Source organism: Zootoca vivipara, chromosome 8, assembly GCF_963506605.1.
Source record: "Zootoca vivipara chromosome 8, rZooViv1.1, whole genome shotgun sequence".
Lineage (NCBI taxonomy): Eukaryota > Metazoa > Chordata > Lepidosauria > Squamata > Lacertidae > Zootoca > Zootoca vivipara.
In genome coordinates, this window is record NC_083283.1 from 58,322,052 (window position 1) to 58,345,800 (window position 23,749).

At 42.4% G+C, this 23,749-nt stretch overlaps 1 long non-coding RNA gene across 1 annotated transcript in view; it reads right to left on the reverse strand.

Annotated features, from left to right (window-relative positions):
* Nucleotides 1-23,749, reverse strand: part of LOC118089812 (uncharacterized) — a 160,924-nt gene that overhangs the window by 35,804 nt on the left and 101,371 nt on the right. The gene's annotated exons all lie outside the window — the stretch shown is intronic.

Sequence of the window (23,749 nt, forward strand, 5' to 3'; positions counted from 1 at the left end):
AGGGTGATTAAGGATGTCATCCACAGAGTTTATATCAATTAGAACATGTTGGTCAATCTTATGTTGGAGAGTTTTTGGCAAAATCACAGTATGGGGAATAAGTGGAATTGGGGGTGCTTCATTTTTAAAGTACCTTGAGATTCTTACGCCACTTGTCTTCAGGTGTTCTCTACATTTGTACACCAGTTTTGCCAGTCTCCCGTCATAAAATGAGACCACCGCTCTGGCAAGGAATCCGTCGAAGTATAGATATTCCACTTGGGCCAAGTCAGTAGGGTTATTAAGGATACCTGGCATATAGAGCTTTAGAAAGTTCAGTAGATGGGCTTTACGCTCTTCTTGTGACAGGAGTCCTGGGGGTTTAGGATAATTTGATAGAACGAGCTTGTTTCGGTATAGCACCAAATTCCAGTTATTATTTGTCAGGTTCCTCTTCTTAGAGGGATTGGTCTTATCTGCAGATAAAACGTGAGACCATGGATCTTGAATCAAAAGGTCTTGCTTGGAGTTAGGTGTTGGGGTAGGCGTTAGGGGTTCCAAGCATTCCAATGCAGCATCAGGGCAAGGGTTTATAGAAAGTTCTTGCTTAGAAGGCTTCCTGGCAGGAAGTTTCTTGGTGTTCCCACTGATCCCGGTTATTGGGGAACTCTTGAGGAGTTTAAAGAGCTTTTTAAAATCCATTTTTTTGTAATGCACTGCCTTGAAATTTTTAACATTTTTGCTCTTTTTTGCACTTATGGGTCTCCTTTTCAAGGCGATAGCCCTGCTGGATCTCTTTACATTCCTTGATGATCTATTTTTGCAGGTGATAGGAGGCAAGTTGTTGTTACTTTCCAATTCTGCAGTCACTCCGCCAGGTTCCCTGCAGAGGATTTTACAAGTGTCCATCATTATAGTGAGGATTTTTGTACAGGTGCCCAGGTAGGATTTTATATGTTCAATATCCTCAGTTAAAAGCACCAGCCATTTGATAACGGATAAATCCTCACCATTTGTCTCAGGGGATTGGAAGCAAGAATCTTTTGATGTTTTAGAGTTTCCCGAAGACAGCTCTGCAATTTGTTTTAACATCAGTTCCTCCACTTCTCGGTCTTGGGATGGTTCAGGAGAAGCTAGGGGTTTAAGTCTCTGTTTCGGGAGTACTTCGGTGTCTGTACCAGTTATATTTGAAATTATTTTGAGCTTTATCGGCCCATTGTTGTGGCATTCCTCCGCACAATCCTCTCTCTGCACTGCCGGCCCTTCGTTGTGGCTGGCAGAGGACTCGGTGCAGAGGGGGGAAGTTTCAATTTTCTGCTGATTCTCAATCAGCTCCACTTTGCCCCTATTCTTATAGGGCCGAGTGATTTTTGTTTGTGCTTCCTTTAGAGTAGCTCTTTTAGAGAGAGGTCTTATATCACTCCGAGGAAGGCCCGAGGTTTTACAGCCACTCCGGGTCGTCACCATTATTTATTTGGTAAAAATCAGGTTGGTAAAAGTCTCGCTTCAGTTCATTTGCTTGGTTAGTAGAATGGTGGAGCAGGGAGTAAATGCAGGGAGATAACGATAAGAGCAGTCACAACTTGAAAGGTTTCTTCTTTTAAAAAAAAAAACGCTGAGGCCCAGACGCTCCCCCAAGTGAAGGTCAGGAAGACTTTAAACAACTCCCTGCTGTACTTTAATTCCTTAAAACCTATGACTAAAACTTAAAACTTAAAACTGAGCTAAATTAAGTAGATAAGAATAAAACGAAAATAAAATATAAACACGGTATAAAACAGTAAAAAACTTAAAAACAAACCAGTAAAGTACGGAGGTCAGAAGGGAGGATGTTGATACTCCGCCATCTTAGATTTACTCCAGCTGAGAGGAGAAATCATGTGTTTTTGTTTGTATAACAAAGATGCCCTTAATTATATCATGTCCTACTGAGAAGAGTGAAAATAAACAAAGCTTGCTTGATTACTGCTTCTTGGAAGGTAGAAACACTTGTGTGTGTTTTTTCTCAATAAAAAATGTTCATGGACTCCTTTGTCCAAACTCCCCCCCCCCCATGAGTTCACTGTATCTCTCCTCCACCTTGTTTCTCCTGGTGTATGCACAACGAAAAATCAAATAGGTTGGCATCTTTGGCACAACATTTAAAGGAAAAAGGCCTTTAGGAAAATTACATCATTCACAAACACACTGCGTCAATACAAAAACTGGAGAAGCCACATTAACCCAGCCACACTTTTCATCCCTGGCATGCATAAAAACCCAAATGCTAGTCACTGCCTCCAGGAAAGCAGTGCAGAAACCGAAAGAGCAAAATAAGAAAAGGATCACAAGTATAAACAAAAAAAGAGCAGAGCCCTGGACTCCTGAAGGCTGAGGCCCTGCCACAGTGCAGGAGATAAGGAGTGAGGTTCAGCTCTAAATACAACAGGCCAGCTGATAAAATAGGCTGCCAAGAGCCAGTTTTAGCTGGAACAAATCAGGGGGGAGACGAAAGGGGGGGGAGAAGAAAGAATGCTGGCTAATATCAGCACCAGAGTAGCTGAAACACAAGCACAACATGCAGCTTCACTTAATGGCTCTCTTACAAAGCCTGTTTGGACCAGTTTTCATTTCTTTATTAGCAACCCTTTCAAAGCTACTATATTTAATGAAACACACTGTGCAAACCTCTCTCCCCCTCTCTCCCTCTCCCCCTCTCCCTCTCCCTCTCTCCATGACTTTGTTCTGAATTCTTTTAATTGCATGTTAAACATTTCTGCACCTTTCTGTGATCAAGATCCAAATGTGGCCACTCGTGGCACGGCTTTTTGCCTGGCACAGGAACTTCCCCTCCCTTTCCTCTGCTCATCTCCAACATCCCTGCCCTGCTTCACTCCTGTTTCCTGAAACTTTGATGGCTCTCCTTTCCTAGGTCAAAACCCGCCGCTTGCACCTACCCCAAACGGTCTCCACCCCCACCCATTACAGAGATCATAGAATCGTAGAGTCGGAAGGGACCTTGAGGATCATCTAGCCCAACCCCTGCAATCCAGTACAATGCAGCTATCACATGCAGGAATCGAACCTGCAACCTCGGCATTACCGGCACTGAGCTCTATCTAACTGAGCTATCCAGATCTTCACTGCGGAAACTCCCAGAACAGAAACAATTGGAGAAGCGCTTCCTGTTCCTCCTGAGCAAAACAATGTTCAAACTCCCATTTAGAGATGGGGCTACAAAATTAAGAGTCTGCTTTGCATTAGGTTTGAATAAGAACAGGGGACAATTTCTTTACTCTATAAATAACGACTTTCTCCTATTTGGTTTGCATTCAGGATACATGTAGCGTTCCACAGATGAGCTATTTTTCTACTCTCATTACCTTGCTAGTTTGAATTATTTTCTAGTATTTTCCAGTGTGAAACAGAGGATGCTGCCTTACAGCAAGGCAAGTGATTGGTTCACCTAGCTCAGTAATGTCTATAAACGCTATGCACTGGCTGGCAGCAGCTCTCGGGGAATCAGACTAGAGTTCTTCCCAGCAATACCTGGAAACATCAGGCATTGAACACGGGACTTTCTCCATGCCATGCAAGGCCCTTCACACATATAATAATTTAATATATACAACCTACAGAGCTAGGGACCATACCTAAACACATGCTTACTTTCACACAGATAAGATCGTGTGTATGAATGAAAAAAATATACAGAAGTGGGGGAAACAGAACTGTGTTTCATAGTTGTTTCTTGTGCAGGTATCTAAAAAAAGAAACCAGAGAGTTTTAAAAAATGCAATAAAATCCAGTTTGGAATATTTATGTAGTAACCAAATCCTCACATTCTTTTGACATTTGATAGCAGGGTGTTGAAAATTGCCATAACCCTCAAGGACCCATCAGCCTCTGACAGTTTTATAGGATTACTAGGAAGGTTTCACAGCAGTAGGATGGTAATTTAAAACCAGGCCTCCTCCTGTTGTGTTTATAGATGCAAGCAGATGTGTGCTCATCATTCCCATACCTAACAAAAATCTGAGGCCTTGAACTTAGTTAGAACATGTTCCCAGAACACAAAGGTTTGAGATCTGAATTTTCAGCTTCTGCACATTCAGGTTGGACTAAGAATCTTAGGCAGGGTTATTGGGTTTTTTTTTGGGGGGGGGGGTATTGGTATTGCTGTTGCTGATGTTCAGTTTTTGCAACCTACTTTGGATCTCATCTTTTTATATTTTTCTTCCACTGAAAAGCAGTGCTTTTTAAAAATTTCCTTCTGTTATAAAAGCAGCACTGTGCTATACAGTATTTCCCAAGGAAACAACTGTTAGGAATACAAGTCCAAAATGTGCAGGTTTTATGTCCCTAACCAAACATTATCACCACGTTTTGTTCTCCCACCCATCCTCCTGGTAATGGTCTGATTACTGTGACAACTTTGTATGCTCCATAGAATCATAGAATTGTAGGGTTGGAAGCAGGGCCCATTTAGCTACTGAAGGTAATGGGGCCCTTTATATGTCCAGCTGTCCTTTGTCAACAACAAATTGTCAATGTTTTTTTGTGTTGAATACGGTCATTTTTGGACCTAATAGGCATCTAAAGCCATTTGCACATAACAAAATACGTATTTGTTGTAATTGTTGAACTGAAATACTATTAAGAAGAAGTATATTAATAGTGAAATAATCATTAAGCTCTAACTTTAAATTATTTTTCATTCGGGGTGGGAGCAAGAACGTGGGGCCCTAAGCCAGGCATGTCAAACCTGCGGCCCTCCAGATGTTTTGGACTACAATTCCCATCTTCCCCAACCACTGGTCCTGCTAGCTAGGGATCATGGGAGTTGTAGGCCAAAACATCTGGAGGGCCGCAGGTTTGACATGCCTGCCCTAAGCTATAGCTTATACAGTACGTAAATCTGGCGCTGGTTGGAAGGGACCCTGAGGCTCGTCTGGTCCAACCCCCTGCATTGCAGCTGTCCCATACGGGGATCAAACTTGCAACCTTGGCATCAACAGCACCACAACCAATAAAATAACTGATTAGTATCATCATCAAGCTGGATCTTTTGGCAGCTTTACCAATAGCTTTACCCATACCAATACCAAGCCTGAAAGGTGTGCTTAGCAGCCAGGCGTCCCCGAGAGTTCCTCTGAAAGTTGGAAATGATAGGAGCTGAAGTTTGAACTACTTTGCTGGCAAAGGGGGACGGGGCAGAAGATGAGGCCCCAGGTATTTGTGTCAGACCTGGCCAATCTTAGGGTTTCACCCTGTCTGCAGCCCTGCTGCTGCTTTATTAATGTGATGACCTGGGACTCTGGCTCAGACTCGGAACCGGAGGAGGCTCAGTCCGCACCGGATCCTCTGCCACGGACAACAGCTGAACCTAGTCTGGGGCCTGTTCCTGAAGAGCCTCAGTCTGCTCAGGTTCCCCTGCAACAAGCAGCAGCTGGGCCAAGTCAGGGGCCTGAGCCTGTCCTGGCTCCAGATGCGGGGAATACCTCATTGCCGTCAGCTGCTCCACTACCAGCTGGGTCAGGAGAGGCTGAGGCGGCTCCTGGGTCCAGTAACCCTCCAGCGTCTCCCGAGCTGCAGAGGCTCAGGGATGAGAGGAGGAGAGACCTGAGTACTCGCAGGAGGAGTGCTCATCTTCAGGAGAGGCAGGGTGGTGAGTCATCGGGGGACCGGGACCGGGCATTACCTCGTCAGAGATAAAAGGCAGTCAGACCCCGCCCCAAGTTGCGGGAGCAACATTGCTGCTTGCCAGATCCTGCCTGTGTTCCTGCTCCTGACCTTGCCTAGTTTCCTGCCCTGCACCCTTCTTCAGCTTCATTGGATAGACCCCTCGTTGATTCCTTAGACTTTGGACCGGCCCTGGACCTTGCCTCTTGGATTAACCTTGGACCAGCACAATTAAACTCCTATTCTTGCCTGAATAAAGAGGGCTTAGAAACCTGAGCATACAGAACCAGAAGCAGAGCTTGGTCAACTACATCTCTAGTCAGGTTAGTAATCGGGGCAGGGGGGGGGGGAGAAGAGAACCATGTGACATTTCCGAGAAGAGCAAGACAGCACAATGATGCATTGCTGATTCATAACTATGACTGGGGCATTTATAATATTAACTTTGGTAGCATTCATTTCAAAATCCCTCATGCCTCTAAATCCCATTGTCTCAGAGCAAGGGAAGTATGTCACGTTAGACAAAGCCATTTCTGCTGTGGCAGCAGACCTCTTTCCACTGGCCTCCGTCCCCCACTCCCTGCCCTTTGGTTTTATATCTCTTCCGCCTGTGCTATAAAATTGTCAACGGGTATAACGTAACATGCACTACAGTAAGACAGGCAGGTTTTGGAGACAGTGAGGAAGGAAGAGAAGCCTGACCTATGAAGTCACGCTGTTGCTAGTAATGGTTGCATGCTTGCCTAGCCTCAATTTATTCTCTCTTTCTTAAAAGGCTAAACTAGTGGTGTCAAGATTCTTGTAGAAATACGCTATGACAGCAGAGTCATACATACTGTAGCCTATAGCAGCTGTGACCAACCTTTTTGTCAAGTGTGCCAGAGATCAAGTCCAAAATGTGAGAGACTCCTATGCTCCAGTGCAGCCATTCCAACCCAGCACCCTCCAGATGTTTTGGACTACAACTCCCATCATCTCTGACTGTTGAGCATGCTTTCTGGGGCTGATGGGAGTTGTAGTCCAAAACATCTGGAGGGCATCGGGGAATGCAGCTCTGGCATACACTATGGTACATGGAAAACAGCCTTCTACCCGCCAACCTATTTCTCTGCTCTGACAGGTAACAGCTTCTCCACTATTTTGGGCACATAGACTTCTTCCCCATCAACTTCCAACTGGAACTGTGTGCGATTGGATCTGGGACATTCTGCATGCAAAGCATGCCCTCTGCCATTGAGCTATGATGCCCCCTATCTCCTGTGCCAGGTGGTCTTAAGGCAGTGTTTCTCAACCAGTGTGCCTCCAGATGTTTTGGGACTACAACTCCCATCATCCCTAGCTAGCAAGACCAGTGGTCAGGAATGATGGGAGTTGTAGTCCCAAAACATCTGGAGGCACACTGGTTGAGAAACACTGTCTTAAGGCATGCTTCTGTAAGCTTATGTTTTTCAGCACGGGCTTCAGGAGGAGACTGTGAAGATCACTGAAACAGAGCCAGCTACATCTATTTAAAGTTAAGTAGGGTTCATCAAGAGCTAATTAATGTTAAATTCATTGAATTAAACATTTTGGCAAAGCAAAAGGCTGACCTAAATCATCCAGTCGTTTGTTTTTTTTTACAATGTATTTTGATACAAATGCTTATACAAATTGAAGATAACAAGCATCATCTTTAGGAGCGCCATTCTCTTCCAAGTGACAGGGGGAGGGCAAAATGTGCAAAATGTGACTATTGGCTAAAAAAACTAAATCGGCATGGCATGATGATTTTCTCCATATGAACACTCTTGCAGATTTAATAGATCAATTGACTGATGAGCTAATACTCATATAATTAATAGACTAAAACAACTTATATCATCACAGCCCTGAAAGAAAGTAGCTTTTTTTATATTGAGAAGGATGGCCAAAGGCAAATTACCCAATTATGGGTGAGTCCGATATGGAAATGTGACCTGTCAAAACTAGGTCTCTCTTTTTGTACTACAATGATCCGAGAGGATTCTTTCCTATCCCCACAGCCTCAATGAGCATTTCTCTACCACTCAGAGTATGTTAACTGCAAGTGAAGGCACTATTCTCATCTTGGGGCAATATGAATTCATGCTAGCAAAAGTAAGACAAAAAGCACACCAACAGGCAGATTGTTAGTAGGATTGAGCAAAGGCACTTTTTGTGATTGTGCCACTACTTCAGGTTGTCTGCAAATGCAGAGGATAGAATACAGGCAGGACCCAAGAATGGAGTTTAAACACAGGATCCTTATTTCATCATATCTACCAGTACATAGAATGCAATTTCATTAAGTCTGAGAGAGAAAATTTGTATTAGGTGTTCGTCTCTTGGTGGTGGTTTCTTTCCAGCTTCAAAACTGATGGCAATTCAGAGGAACAAGGCAGGAGGGAGCAAAGTCCACAAGCTCTTTCCTGCATAAATGGGTAACATGGAAAAGGGAGTTTCCCTGCTTTACAGAAGGATAACAAGACAGGCATGGTGAATGGTAAAGAACAGGGCACTCTTAAGCCAACAATGAAATGATAATAGCATGATAAATCTTCCAGAACTCTGTCAAGCCATGGGAATTCTGAACCCTCCCTTAAAATGTTGCTTTGCTGTTCATTCCCCAACATGGATAAACCGCGACTCCATCTACATACCCTAGCAGATGAAATGAAACATATTAGCTCTGCAGAGGGGCATTTAAAATATGCACATATTTATCGGCTTCAGCCTACATCCATAAGTCTACCTTTACAATTTCTGCAAAACAGCGATAAACAATGTTTACAAGAATAGACGAGTGTGTGTATGTTTGTATGTGCAAGATAAACCCAGACGGTTTTCGCAAGGACTTGCTGCATCTGCAGGTCATTCAAATGAAAACTCATTCTTTCCCACCCCCACAATTAAATCCATGGTATTATCAAAACCATCAGTTTATTTGAAGACTGCCGGCTAATATATAAATTTCCCTTTGTGCTCAAAATGTCTTTATCAGATAAGGTAGCTTTTGTTTAAACTACTATTTTCAGCACTTGCTTTTGAGCGTTATTTATTTTTTTGAATACACAGCATGGAGTAACTGGAGACTTCCTAGCCTGTTTTAAAAGTGTGTTTCTCCTGTCTGCTTGTATTTTGTAATTTCCTGTCAAATACCTCGCCGTAATTAACTTTCCTTGCTCCAATCTACTTTCTTTTTCTTCTTCTTTCTCAACTATTCCCACTTCCTGAGGATGGCAATAAAATGCTGATTACATGTGGCTGTTATCTGCTTGCCTTTCCCTTCATCTCCCTCCCACCCTCCTATGCCCTTTGTTGAAACCAGCCCTTGGGTTTCAAGACTTTCAGTGAAGAAAGTAAGAGGAAAAGGAAGCTAACAGGACTGAAGGAATCCAGGATCATTAGCATTTATTGGGGCAATCTGCAGCTACAATCAGGACAAATAATTAAGGTAGAGCTGCTTCTGAAGTCTGCATGTGTCAGCTGCCTTTCTCAGACACACTGAACTTTAAACAGAAGTCTGAATGCTCTTTTTTTTCTGTTGGCTGCAGCAGGTGTGGGCGAAGCAGGGGTGGAAATGATAACAATAAGCTCCAAAACACTTTCAAAGAAGGTTAAGAGGCCACGCCAGTCTTACAGCTAGACAAGAACTTTATGATTTTCCAAAGTACTCCAGGGATAGCTACGTCAATACAACATGAGACTCTTAAAACTCAGGGTCATGGGTCTGAGCCCTGCGTTGAGCAGGAGATTCCTGCATTGCAGGGGGCTGGACTGGGGGTCCCTTCCAACTCTACAATTCTATGATTCTGTGACTCCACCCAGAAAGATCTAAGTCTACTGCCACCTAGTGAGTAAACTACAAACAGGGGTGGGGAACCGGATATGGCCCACCTGTCATTCACCTGACATCACAAAGATGTCAGGTAACCTCCCACCCACCCAGCCACCCACCATGGAGGGAACTTCAGAAACCCATTTCAAAGCACCACAAAATCCTCAGGGCTACATGTGGGCCAATAATAAATAAATAAATTATCACAGTCGGAGACCAGCTTGTGAAACACAAATGGGACTACAATCCCCAAAGCAAAACAAATACATTTAATGGGCACCACGTGGCCAAAACAGTTTAATAGGATCTAGAACAGGCATCCCCAAACTTAGGCCCTCCAGATGTTTTGGACTGCAATTCCCATCTTCCCTGACCACTGGTCCTGTTAGCTAGAGATCATGGGAGTTGTAGGCCAAAACATCTGGAGGGCCACAGTTTGGGGATGCCTGATCTAGAATGATGTTTTTGGACGTCGCAGTGGGCTGGGTATGGACCAATAAAACACAGCTGAATCATGATAAAACAGAAGTTATGCATTCTGAGCTCTCAGTTCTGAGAGATGGGGTGGAAGGAACCAGTCCGCAACTGTTTACTACATATGCTGAAGATGTACCATTTGACCCTGGCCTTGGCCAACCGAGAGAGGTATTTTTTAAGATCCATCCTATTCTTCTGAATGTCTGAACCGATTTTAACACTGTAATTTTTACATAGTTTGTAATCTGCCCTGGGACCTTATGGTGAACGACAGATAATAAATCTTATAAAAATATGATTAATAATCAATAGCAGCAAGAGCATTTACAATGCAACACAGCTCAGAACACAACCATTGCCCCCCCCTCTTTCACACAATAACTGTACAGTAGTTGTCTTCCTATTCTAGAGTTTAATACTGATAGCTTACTACTCAGCAAGATAGTGCAGAACTGCCACAGCTTCCACGCTGTGAAAAAAATCAGCCACAGAACAAGTAGACTGCATCTGTGTATGTGTGCCGCTCCACTCCACTTGCACACAGAAGCAGGGGTGGGAAACTGGTGGCCCAGTGGCCTCTCCATTCAGCTTGCAGCAATTAGGGGGGGAAAACCCTTCTGTCAGAGCTGAAAGGAGGCTCCTCCCACAAGCCTAACTGCAGAGCTCAGTGGGGGGCAAGATGAGAATACATAGTGTGTGTGTGTGTGTGTGTGTGTGTGTGTGTGTGTGTGTGTGTGTGTGTTGCATCTACAGTGAGTCATGTGTGTCCTTGTGTGTGTCCTGTTATGTGTGCATTTGGAAGGGGGCATGTGCATATCCTCCAATTCTGGCCCAGTTCAATTAGGCTCTACTCACCTCTCTTCTAGCCTTGCCTACATCTTGCTACCAGAAGGTTGGGCATAAGCAAATGCAACTCTCTTAGAGACACAAGGATAAGTGGGTCAGACATGTATAGGCTAACAGTTCACTCTGTGGCTCAAAGACCAATGCTAGGTGTTGTGTTGTGGCTTGATAAATCCAGATACACATCTTCAAGAGAACAGTTCTTTATTTAGGGCAAACAGGACTGGGGATTAGGGTAAAGGGAAGCTGTATTTATAGGAACAAGGCTTGGGTGAAGAAGGATACAGGCGGGAACCAATAACACACTAACTTTCCGGTGGAACCCAATCATACTGAGGATTGTGTTTGTCCCCTTTAAAAAGACAAATGGACAGTACTCTAGCCAGATTACAGAATATTTGAATTAATACACAACACTAGGGAACAACACCCACTTCCATACACAACTCAAATGTTCTTATTGCATCTTCCATTTTGAAAGAAACGCATCTCACCAAATGGTTTTGCCAAACTTCTCATTATTTATCTACAATAGGGAGGCTTTTATTCCATCTCCATTCTCCAGCACCTCCATTGTTTTTTGATGGCCAGTAGCTTCAGGTTAAAAAGGTAAAGGTAAAGGACCCCTGACAGTTAAGTCCAGTCGCAAACGACTCTGGGGTTGCAGCGCTCATCTCGCTTTACTGGCCAAGAACTTTAGGCTACATTTTATATATTTCTACTGCATTGGTTTTAAGGCGCAGTTTTGGAGCTGCGCGGTTTTTTTCCTTTTCTACAACTTACTTTTTTAGTTGCATTCAAATAGTTTTCCATAATTTTTGCAGGCCTTCAAACCTTGTCCTTCAGATGCCAAATTACTGTTTCACAATTAGCATTTAATAAAAAAAAACCTGCCATCAAATGCCTTAATTCTTTTTAATTTCAGATCTCAGCTTCTGGCCGATTTTCAAAGCCATCATTTTCGCCTTGCTTTTGTATCCAACAGGAAACAGATTCATTCTTCTTCTAAACACCTATCAGAATGTTTGATGTGCAGTGATTAATCCAAAGATTCAGCTCTGACAATTTGCCTGTTTATACCCAGACACTGCAAAAGAGTAAACACATACATAAGCTTCCTAGCTGAACATAGATATATATAGCTGTGGTGTGGGTAAAGATAAAGGGACCCCTGACCATTAGGTCCAGTCGTGACCGACTCTCAGGTTGCGGCACTCATCTCGCGTTATTGGCCGAGGGAGCTGGCGTACAGCTTCCAGGTCATGTGGCCAGCATGACAAAGCCGCATTCGAACTGCTAGGTTGGCAGGAGCTGGAAGCGAGCAACGGGAGCTCACCCTGTCGCGGGGATTCGAACCACCAACCTTCTGATCAGCAAGCCCTAGGCTCAGTGGTTTAGACCACAGCACGACCCACGTCCCTGTGTACCTATGGTGTAACCTAGTGACAAAAAGCTCAATGTGTGCACATGCACACACACCTATATATAATGGCATACTTTTTTAAAAAATCTCACATTTAGTCTGGTCTCAATGCCCAAAAACAGCCATGCATTATTTGCATTAGCAAGGCCACATTCAGAATGGCTTCATCCTTGTTAACCGCAGACAATTTTTGATATGATAAGAGGCATCATTTCCCTTCATACATACATACATACGCATATACATCTGATTTTTTACCTATTCCACTGTCTAAACAGGTTCTGGAAACACTATAAAACAGTTTTTTGTGTGTGATTGAAGAATGGGATGGGTGAAGGCATCATAGGCAACAATCCCTTTATCACCCCCCTGCTGAAGGTTTTGGAGGATGAACTATGTTTCTGTGTTGCTTTCAGTTTCTCTTCAAGACAGAGGTAGCAGCTTACAGGTAATGGAGCTTTGCTGAAGCCCCTGAAGACAGCAGGGGAAATGACAAGAAATGTGGGAGAGTTGACTGCTAATGACCATGTATTTAAAGTTACTTCTCCTGAAAAGGGATAACAAATTATGTTGAAAGACTAATTCACAATCCGGAAGCAACCTTTTAAAATGCATTCTGATCGATTTCTGTTAAGATACTGCAATCACTAAAGCACATACATCTCACACAAATTATAATAACGTGCTTCCAGGATGATGCCTCGTTTTGGAGAAGGTTCAGAAGAGCAGGTAGAAATGTAGGCTATTTCAGAAATGAACCCTGACACGAATTGAATTTACAAGGTGAATGAACACTCCAGACAGCTGCCTTAATCAAAAAGTACACCACGCCCCCTCCCTGCGGTAAATAAGGAGCAATTAAAGAATTCACTACAGAAATGAGCTCCATTAATCAACTTGATGCAGCAGATTGATGTACAGCCATTAAAGTTGTCTAAACAGTTTTGTTAACCTTTAACAAAAATGTGCAGGGAACTCATACTGCAAACTAGCTCACAGTTGAGCCAGATGAAGCCTTGGTTCAAAGAATGCATCTGAGGCTTACTTAGTTTGCTTTAATCCTGCCAATTCACTACTGTCACACACAAAGTATTAACTATATGTAGCAGTTCCCATCACTGGCAAAATTCACCTTCTCTTACCCACAGAAGACCAAGAGAAGAACATGAATATTTACTAAAGGAGACATAAAGCCCACAGGGCAGTAAGACAGACTGAAGATACTCATGCACAGAAAGCACAGAGTATAACTAAGGTGTCTGTCCTGATTGATACTCCATCCTGCATGCTTTTCTTGCCTTACTCCTGCTGTTAACACCACAAATCAGTATGGAAGGTGGAAAAGAGAAGAAAGTCAACAGATTGCATTAAGCACAAATGTGGACTTTCAATGATAAGAGTTTGGGCCCCACATGCCTTTAAGATCTGCTCCTTGACAAATGAAATCCATGGCATTACCAAGAAGATTTTTTTGTTTAGTCGTTTAGTCGTGTCCGACTCTTCGTGACCCCATGGACCATAGCATGCCGGGCACTCCTGTCTTCCACTGTCTCCTGCAGTTTAGTCAAACTCATGTTGGTAGCTTTGAGAACACTGTCCAACCATCTTGTCCTCTGTCGTCCCCTTCTCCTTGTGCCCTCAATCTTTCCCAACATCAGGGTCTTTTCTAGGGAGTCTTCTCTTCTCATGAGGTTGCCAAAGTATTGGAGCCTCAGCTTCACGATCTGACCTTCCAGTGAGCACTCAGGGCTGATTTCCTTCAGAATGGATAGGTTTGATCTTCTTGCAGTCCATGGGACTCTCAAGAGTCTCCCCCAGCACCATAATTCAAAAGCATCAATTCTTCGGCGATCATACTTCTTTATGGTCCAGTTCTCACTTCCATACATCACTACTGGGAAAACCATAGCTTTAACTATACAGACCTTTGTTGGCAAGGTGATGTCTCTGCTTTTTAAGATGCTGTCTAGGTTTGTCATTGCTTTTCTCCCAAGAAGACAGGTTTATGCAAAGACTGACAGCATTTGATATTGTACACACCTTCCCTTTTCTGTGCTTCTCTTGCCCTTGAAGTTTCCACCTCCCAGAAACTTACAATTTATAGTTGTTTATGGCAATGCTTGCACAAGGATCTGTAGGATTTGCAGTCAGGTCATTGTGTACCCTTCTCAACAAAAGCATGTGCATGCCAAAGCTACAGCAGCACAACAGAGGTTAGGCCAATGTAAGAAAAAGCAGAAAGCATATCGTAACTGCACCAAGAAATAATATGCTGTTTTATCATCTGCCCATATCCACAAAACAGCAGATTTTACTCCTTTAACATCCGTGTCTAAATCCAGAAATGTGTTGCCTGTTGTTAGCAATTTTTAAGGCTCTGGCTGCTTTTATCTGTTATCACTTACAAACAACAACTAGCTTATTTAGCACCTGCCTAAGCAAAGCAATAGATGATGGACATTAGAGAATCAAGTCATCTCTTATTCCCTGAGCCACCTATGGTTCTGAAGTAGTAATTCCTTGCAATTTAGGGAGAGCAGCCTTTTTAGGGGGCTGGGGGGGGAGGAGAGACATCTTAAGCCTACCTAAATTTGCAGAGTTGGGAAAGTAGCCATTTTGGCAAAGCCAGGTTTATAGCTGTCTCCTCCTATTACAAAACATGCAGTGTTGGAAGCCTGCAGGATGAGTCAGTGTGAATGAACCTAGTGTAGTTGGAGCTAGTACTAGGGATTCTGGAAAAGAACAATGTCTGATTTACTGCAGATGATCAGTTTTCCAATCCTGTCCACTTCTATTAATTCCTGACACTATAATTCTAAGCAGATTATTTCAAGGGCACTTTTATGTAAGGATCGGAAACTGAAGCCTAAGTAGTTTTCCAAAGACAGAAATTTTGGGCTATTGTTTTCAACAGCTATATAATGTGAAGCAAATCGGAACCACTCCAACCATGTGCTACATTCATTGTTTACAAACATTGCATTTTACACACAAAGCCCACCAGATGGAATTGTTTTTCAGTGGCACTCATATGTGGGCTGTATGTACACTCATCTGTAATATCTGAACTAGCCCTGGTATTATTTATTCCTTCCACTGAGTATTTGAGCATGTCAATTGGTTGTCTCTGTGTACTCATTTCCAATTTCCCACACACACACACACACACACCAAAAAATGTTGAACCAGGATATGGCAAGGCATGGTCTTTACATTTGTCATAGCACTATGAAACAACAGTTCAACTACTAAAAGTAAATAAATGTAACCCCAGGTTGACTTTAACACATCTATATATTATGTATTTTGGAATGTTGGTTCACTATGCATACCTCTTAACACATCGCAACCTAATTTTGCATGAGAGTTCCCAAGATCAAGGACTATGTTTTCCTCTATGTATTGATACAATTGGATGCCATTTTGAATCAAGATGGCAGACCGAACCTTCCAAAGCTACACTGATTTTGACCTACCCCCTTTAGAAATTAGCTCGTAAAATATAATTCTGTGGACTAACCAAACGGTCTTAGAGATGCCGTATTTGAACACTGGGTTATATCCAATGCTCATCCTACTCAGAAGAGACCCATTAAAATTAATGAACATGAGCAACTACTCTGAGTAACACTTAGTTGGCTACAACCCACTATAGATGAATTTAAGCAGGTCTGAGGCTTTGATTTAAAATCAGAGTCACTCTTTATTTAAAAGGGGGGAGAGATAACAGCAAGCCAAGTCTTTAAAGTGTCACTGGACTTTAAGTGAGCCACAAGGTCCAGATCTTCTGCTAAACATACAAGACTCTTTTGGTGATGTAGGTCCCATTAAACAAAGTAAAGTAATGTAGCTATATAATTCTGTTCACATTTATAGCACTACAATTATAATGAAAACTAATAGCGTTTACTCCTTGACCCTTAATTAGCAGGAGGACTAAGAGAACCTTAAGATTTTCTGTATTTCCTTTACATTTATGACATGGAAGTGCTTCTGGAATTAGCCCTAAATTAAAGATATAGCAAGAGTGAGCCAACTATAAAAGCTTTGCATTGGAATATGAAGGCTAGCTTAGACACAAACCATGAATTTCAAATTCAAGATATATCCTACTAAATGGTTTTGCATTCATGATCACTTTTTGGATCAGAATCCATGTTCCACCTAAAGGCTAAAAGATTGGATAGCAGAATCCATCTTTTAAAATGTATTTTTATTTATACAAATGCTTTTTATGCCACCTTTCAGCTGTATCGGGGCTCCCAGGGTGGTTTAGAACTGTAAACTTTCAGTACTGTTACAAACAGACAGCATTAAAAGCTGGAGTAAAACAATTAAAACAAAACCAGAGCTAGCAAGGTTAAAATACTCTAGCAGAAGAGAAACATTTTAACTATCTGGCCAAAACATAACAGAGAACAGACAGAGAAGCAGCCTTATTCTCTCCTTATTATTACTTTTCTCCTTATTACTAACCACTATGACAGGCTGAACAGAGGTTAATGGGTGGCTAAATTGGAGTATACACCCAAGAGTCACTTAGAAAGAAGAAAGTGACAATTACAACATCTCTTCTGCCAAAACAGAGCTGGGTGGCTTGATATATTCACAGCAAAGATACATCTGAGTTGGACTAAATGACCCTTGGGGTCCCTTCCAACTCTACAGTTCTATTGTTCTGTGATTCTCCCTTGAATGCATTCAATATTCTGTGGTTCTATTAGACACAAACATCAGTGAATTCCAACTGAAAAATCTGGCAGCAGGTTCCAGGTTTTCCACCACCACCCCTCTTTCTCTGCCACTGGCACAGGAGGAGCTGGTAGTATGCTTTCCCTCACTCCACGGCTCCAAAATGATATGGCTGAAAGCTGCACTGTCGGGTCCAGCCAGATCAAGTGATCTGGGGAGCCAATAGAGGCCTTGCAAGCCTCATACAACTGATGCCCCAGGATTTGGCTCCTCCATCTGAGCGACCTGTGGCTCTCCAGGTGTTACTGGGCTGCAGCTCCCATCATTACTTTCCATGATGGTTGGGGCTGATAGTTGTTTGAGCCTAACAACATCTGGTTCCCCACTCTTGCTCTGCAGAGTCCTGGAACCTTGCCTTGCCTGAAGCACCATCTTCCTTGGCCTCATCTGACACCTCACCTTAACTCACCTGAAGCTCTGTTTCGGTTTGGCTCACCTCACCCGAAGCCTCACCTTATCTTTATTAGCCTGAAGCTCTGTCTTGCCTCGCCTTTCCTAAACTCTGTCAAGCCCTGCTTGAAATGTTGTCATGCCAGAAGTTTTGCCTTGAATAGCTATTGAGCTACTGCTGTCACCTCCTCCTGTGTTTGTCCCATCTGCCAGCCACCAGTTGTGGCTAATTTCAGAGATAAGATTTTTTAAAAAACAAAAAAAAACAAGGGGAAACATGATAGCAGTCTTCAGATACGATTCAGAAGATGGAGCAAATTTCTTTTCTGTTCAAAAAATAAATCAATAAAAATCCTTCCAGTAGCACCTTAGAGACCAACTAAGTTTGTCATTGGTATGAGCTTTGGGAGGGCAGGAAGAGAGCGAACAGGTAGAAATTTCAGGGAAGCAGGTTTCAGCTAAGCAGTGGGATACATTTCCTACTGGTACGTATAATTTGACCGTGGAGCAGACTGCCTCAGGGTGTAGTGAACTCTCTTTTGCAAGAGTTATTTACGCAGTCTGGGTGGCCATCTGTCAGAGATGCTATAGTTGTAGCCAGCTTTGCAGATCCTGCACTGAGTACTAGCTTGGACCATCACTTCCAATATCACTTCCAACTCATGATTCTACAGTTTTTCTACACAGTATCAGGGTTAGCGACATCCTATGTGTAGTATCTATTACCAGATGAAACTAGACAGGAGTCTACCCTGTGGGGGTGTTCTGGTGCCTACCTAAGAATTTCTTTCTTTCTTTCTAAGGGTTTCTCTGAAGCTTTTCCAGTCATTTATGGAAGATACATTTTATATTTGATGAAATGATTTCCTTGGTTTTTTAGAATTTGTATGGATAGTGTTAATGTTCTAGAGTTTGTTTAATGGATTTTATTGTTCTTAAAAGTTGATTTCAGTATTTAGTTATGTTTTTACTGTGTGCACTGCTTCAATAGTTTTATGTCATGAAGTGGTCTAACAACAGCAGCAACAATTAGGATCTCTTTTCAGTTGTACCCTGAAGCTGCCTGAAGATGTACATTTCCCACATTCAATCTACATGCTAGTTCTGTACCAGTAACACCCTCACCCAGGTTGCCCAGAAAGTCCTATTCAGCTTCATCAAAAGGTTCCTCAACAATTATGCCTAAAATGCTAAACTAGCCTTTACTGCTCCACTGCTAATTCTTAAAAACGAGAAGGTGTTCCTTCTAATATACCCTGGCAGGTAAAGCAGCAGCTGGGAGGCCTAACTCCCAAACCTCAGCAGGCCTAGTCTTCTATGAGGCCTGATATTATCATTACAGATATCTCTGTAAATAAAGAAATATGAACTGCTGGTGTCTGGTTAGGCTTGTCTCTCTCCTTGTGTGAAAGAAGCTGCTTTTAGGGCCATTGGATTGCCCTAAAGGCTTCCCAGAGTGTTGTATAATAAAAGATGACTGAACCAGAGGCTGTGTCAACAGACACTTCCTTTGAGGGATGTAAAAAGCAGAACAATGTCTCACTCATCAAATACAAGCAGAGATATCATAGCTCAAACATAGCACGCCAAAATATATTTCCCCCGCCCCACAGCCTTGTAAAAGAAAGTATATTACACTGGGGGGGGGGCAATCTGATCACAAGCCAGGTGATGCCATTACCAGCTACCTAACAGAGGTCATAGGCAGGATAGCTGGAAAGGACTTTAATATATGCATGCCACCATCAACACACCACAGTTCTTAGAAGTGCAAGATGTTTCAAAGCTCACCCCAGGCCTCTCAGGGCTGGTCTACACATTGCTGCAGTCGCATGCCGGCTCACTTCACACTGCTCCAAATCACATACCATGCAATTTTTTCATCACATCAATCGAACGTTTTTCACCACACTACTATATGAACCAAATAAATAAATAAAAATGGATACAGATGTGGTCATTTATCACCTGTGGCAGCTACCAGTAACCTTACACATTCAGCAGTATAAAGACACTGGGTCATGTGTCGCATCCATCCACATTGCAATGAGATTCTAAAATCCTTATTATAGCCATACTTTTATTAGACCAACCAAAATATCACAAAATACTATGCAAACTTTTGAGATCTTCAAAATTCTTCAACAGGCTAAGTTATAAGCAAGGCAATGGGGATTTGTGATGGGCTGGGGTTTAAGAGATGAGGTTTGCATCTGGTCGTGGACTTAAGATGGGATGGGCGAGTGGAATGCCCTAATAAAGATTTTGGGGGGCTTCTTATGGACTTTCATTACCGTTACGTTACCATGAAGAGTGTTATCCTGACTACTCCATGTTTTTAAACAGTGTCAGAGAACTAACACTTGCCTCACCTCATGGCTAGACTCTGCTGAAAACCATCACTGCACAAGGAGATTGCAAAAAAAGTCTCTGTTAAGTATGTAGTGACATGGCAAAAACTACACCTATTCTGTGTGGCGAGCAGCTCTACACCTGTAGCTAACTATGTAATAAAACCATAAGCTACAGTGATTTAAAGTGGCCTCTATGTGGTAGCCAGGAAATGCAGGCCAGGCTTTCTCTAAAAATAATTATACTGCCACAGTTAACGTCTCACAGGATCACGAGCGAGACTAAACACAACCTTAAAAAGATCTAAAAATAATGGCACAAAGCCCTCCTGACAATTCCTCTACAACAGCATTTTAGCAATTCCCAAAAGTATTAGGGAACCAAATCACCTCTCGACCTGGTGTAGAATGTCGAAGATCAGCTTTACAAGCAGGAAACCATCCTCAGCCATCCTAATTTAGCATGTCATGCCATAACAGTAGCTGGAAACTGGGTATTATATTTAGAAGTAATCAGGACATCCAAACATCTGAATTTAGTGACTTGAAAGGAAGAAAGTGGTGACCTGTTTTCAAAACTACTCATTTTCAAACTTTCAACTTCTTCTATTTTAGTAAGACTGTGCTGTTGTTTTTAAAACAGTTTTCTGAAGTCTCCTCTCTAAAACTTGTGACCTGCCTTCAACTTTCCCATACAACATCAAAATCAGAGAAGAAACATATTGAGAGAAGGGAGTGTGGAAGAAAAGAGGGCAGGTAATCTGAGTCACTGGACCTGGGCCTCTTTGGCTGGAATCAGGATTCATCCTTTCTTTTTCTTTTTTACATATATAGAAAGCTGAGGACGATGTAGTCTGCAACAATATCCCAGCAGTCTTTTATTCAGGCAATAAAGCACTTCAATAAAAAAGGAAGTAAGTTTTCTACACTTTATCATTTTGAACATACCAATATTATAAAGCATTTTTAAAAAATGTTTATATACTTACTGCTTTCCCCCACCATAGCTGCCAAGTTTTCCCTTTTCTCGCGAGGAAATAAGGGAAAGTCCCTGTAAAAAAGGGATAACTTGGCAGCTATGTCCCCCACCCCAAAGTTCTGTAAATGTTTTGATGATTTTAGGACCCAAAGCCAACAGAATTTGAGGGATTTACATGTATTAGATATCTGGATAGCAACCATATCTAAAAATATCACTGGCAACTGTGCTTCCCTCCTAATGCCAAGGAGACTGGCTTGTCTTTCAAGATTCATGGGAGTTGTCTGCTTGACCATAATTCTCTTGAGTCAGACTTTTTAACATAGTTACATCTCATAGGAGTTGCATTAATGCTGTCTCAGTGATGCCAGAAAATGTGACCCAAACTGTTGGTTAAGGGAAAGAAAAGCAGCTATATGAAGACTAAGCTCCATTTTCCATACAAAAAAAAAACCAAAACAAAACATATGGCATGGCGGACATTGGCAAGAAGTGACAAAAACATAGCTATGTCTAATTTATACTGCCATTTATTAACGGATGATTTCTGTCCATGCACATTTCTAGCACTCTAAACCTAAATAGTGCAATTTAGCTGCTCTAATAAAAAATGGGCTTTAAATGCAATAGCAAGCAACATATTAAACACTAACTTTCTATTTTTTTAAAAAGACACACATGCTCTACTTATCTCTCGCTTGGACTACTGCAATGCGCTCTACGTGGGGCTACCTTTGAAGGTGACCCGGAAACTACAATTAATCCAGAATGCGGCAGCTAGACTGGTGACTGGGAGCGGCCGCCGAGACCACATATCACCGGTCTTGAAAGACCTGCATTGGCTCCCAGTACGTTTCCGAGCACAATTCAAAGTGTTGGTACTGACCTTTAAAGCCCTAAACGGCCTCGGTCCAGTATACCTGAAGGAGCGTCTCCACCTCCATCGCTCTGCCCGGACACTGAGGTCCAGTGCTGAGGGCCTTCTGGCGGTTCCCTCGCTGCAAGAAGCCAAGTTACAGAGAACCAGGCAGAGGGCCTTCTCGGTAGTGGCACCCGCCCTGTGGAACGCCCTCCCACCAGATGTCAAAAAGAAAAATAACTACCAGACTTTTAGAGGACATGTGAAGGCAGCCCTGTTTAGGGAGGCTTTTAATGTTTAATAGATTATTTTATTTTATTTTTCTGTTGGAAGCCGCCCAGAGTGGCTGGGGAAACCCAGCCAGATGGGTGGGGTATAAATAATTTTATTATTATTATTATTATTATTATTATTATTATTATTATTATTATCCATGTTAATGGTGCACTCCAGACAAACCTTGCAAGTGCAGGGATAGGTGTGTCAGGTGTGCTGAGTATGGACCTCCCAAAACTATTGGGCCTTAACTCCCATCATCCCTTAACATTGAGCTGGGACTGCCAGTTTGGAAGCCAACAACTGGAGGGTCAGAGGTTCCCCATCCTTGCTCTAGTGTAAATAAATTCAAAGGGTTCGTAGAGCTGTTCATAGAGCTCGACTAGTGAATCACACCCCTCTCTCAGACTTTATGACCTACATTATGCTGACTTCACATGTAAGTCTGAGCCAAGTGGTGGCCAGGTTACCAAAATCAAAGTACTGTATCTTAGTTTTCCAATTCGAAATTCACATGTGTATTCCTGTCACTACATGTGTACGTTAATTACACATGCTTTAGGCAGTGCACTTGATGGAGCATGAACTTTAAAGGTTGTGTGTCTTTCATTAAGACGTCAGAGATTCCCATTAAATAAATAAACAAGTGCAACCGCCATCTGTCTGGTGGCGAGGGGAGAAAATAGGAAAACCAAATCAAAAAGCGATCTCAAAAAGCCATTTTAATGAAAGATTCCCACACCCACACCCCTTGATTGGTTTTAGACTAGAACTTAAATTTCTCTGTTTGTATAAAAACAGCACAACAGTTAATAGTAATTATTGGCAAAGTTTTCAGCAGCATTTTTCAGTGGCAAAATCAGTTCCACAAAAGCGGCCGCATTCCTTCAGAACCATGCAAGAAAGGGAAAGAAGGCATGCTTGCCATCAGCTCCCTTGGCCCTCCTCCGTTTTTGCAAAGGAAAATGAAAAGTACTGAGCAAGACACACAGATGCAGATGTGAATAAAGGTTGCAAAGTTATGCGGGGGGGCGGGGGTTTGCAGGTTTAAGGTAGATTTCAGAATATATCTCCATGGGAATATTTTACCTAGTATAAGAGGAAGAATAGCAAACTATCACCCATGTAACCAGAGCCAAACCCAAGGACCAAACTACTTGGGAAAGTAATCCAGCAAACAATCTTGCAAAAATAAGCAACCATGCACAGGAGGAGTGGCAAGAGGCAGTGAGATACACAGAATAACAGAATGCTTACACTATTGCTGATTTCAGCAGTGTCCACAAACTCAGCACAATGTGCAATTTGTCTCTAAGACATGCATTGCTTATTGCATGTCTTGTATCACAACACAAGATACCAAAAATCTATCTTCACAGGCACACACATACATGCATTGGCTACAACAATAGAAAAACCCAACAGCTTGATCCTGAATATGGAACCTATTACAAACAGTACTGATGGGAACCATAACATTAATCCATAGGATGGAGATTCTAACACATTCTGCTTTGCTATATTGGCTAGACATTAAGCCAACATAACATCACATGATGTCATACAGTCTCATTGGCCAAAGATACACAAGGTCTTCCAGATGTGAAAAGGGGTTCTTTTTATTCATTTACTTGTGTATGAAAGGGATCTTTAACTTGCACACCATAAAAGATGAAGAACCAGAGTGTGAAATACTTATCACTTCATCAGACTGCCTCATATGATGCCAATTCAGAATCTTAACAGACTCAGGGGAATCAGCATCATGTGGGATTTAATGGGGGTGGAGGGGAATGGACACAGGGAACTGAAAACTAAGTACAGCAATTAAACTCAGCCAATAACAGAAGCCATATGCAGATCAGCTTGACTTCGAGAATTATAGTCTAGATCAGGCATCCCCAAACTGTGGCCCTCCAGATGT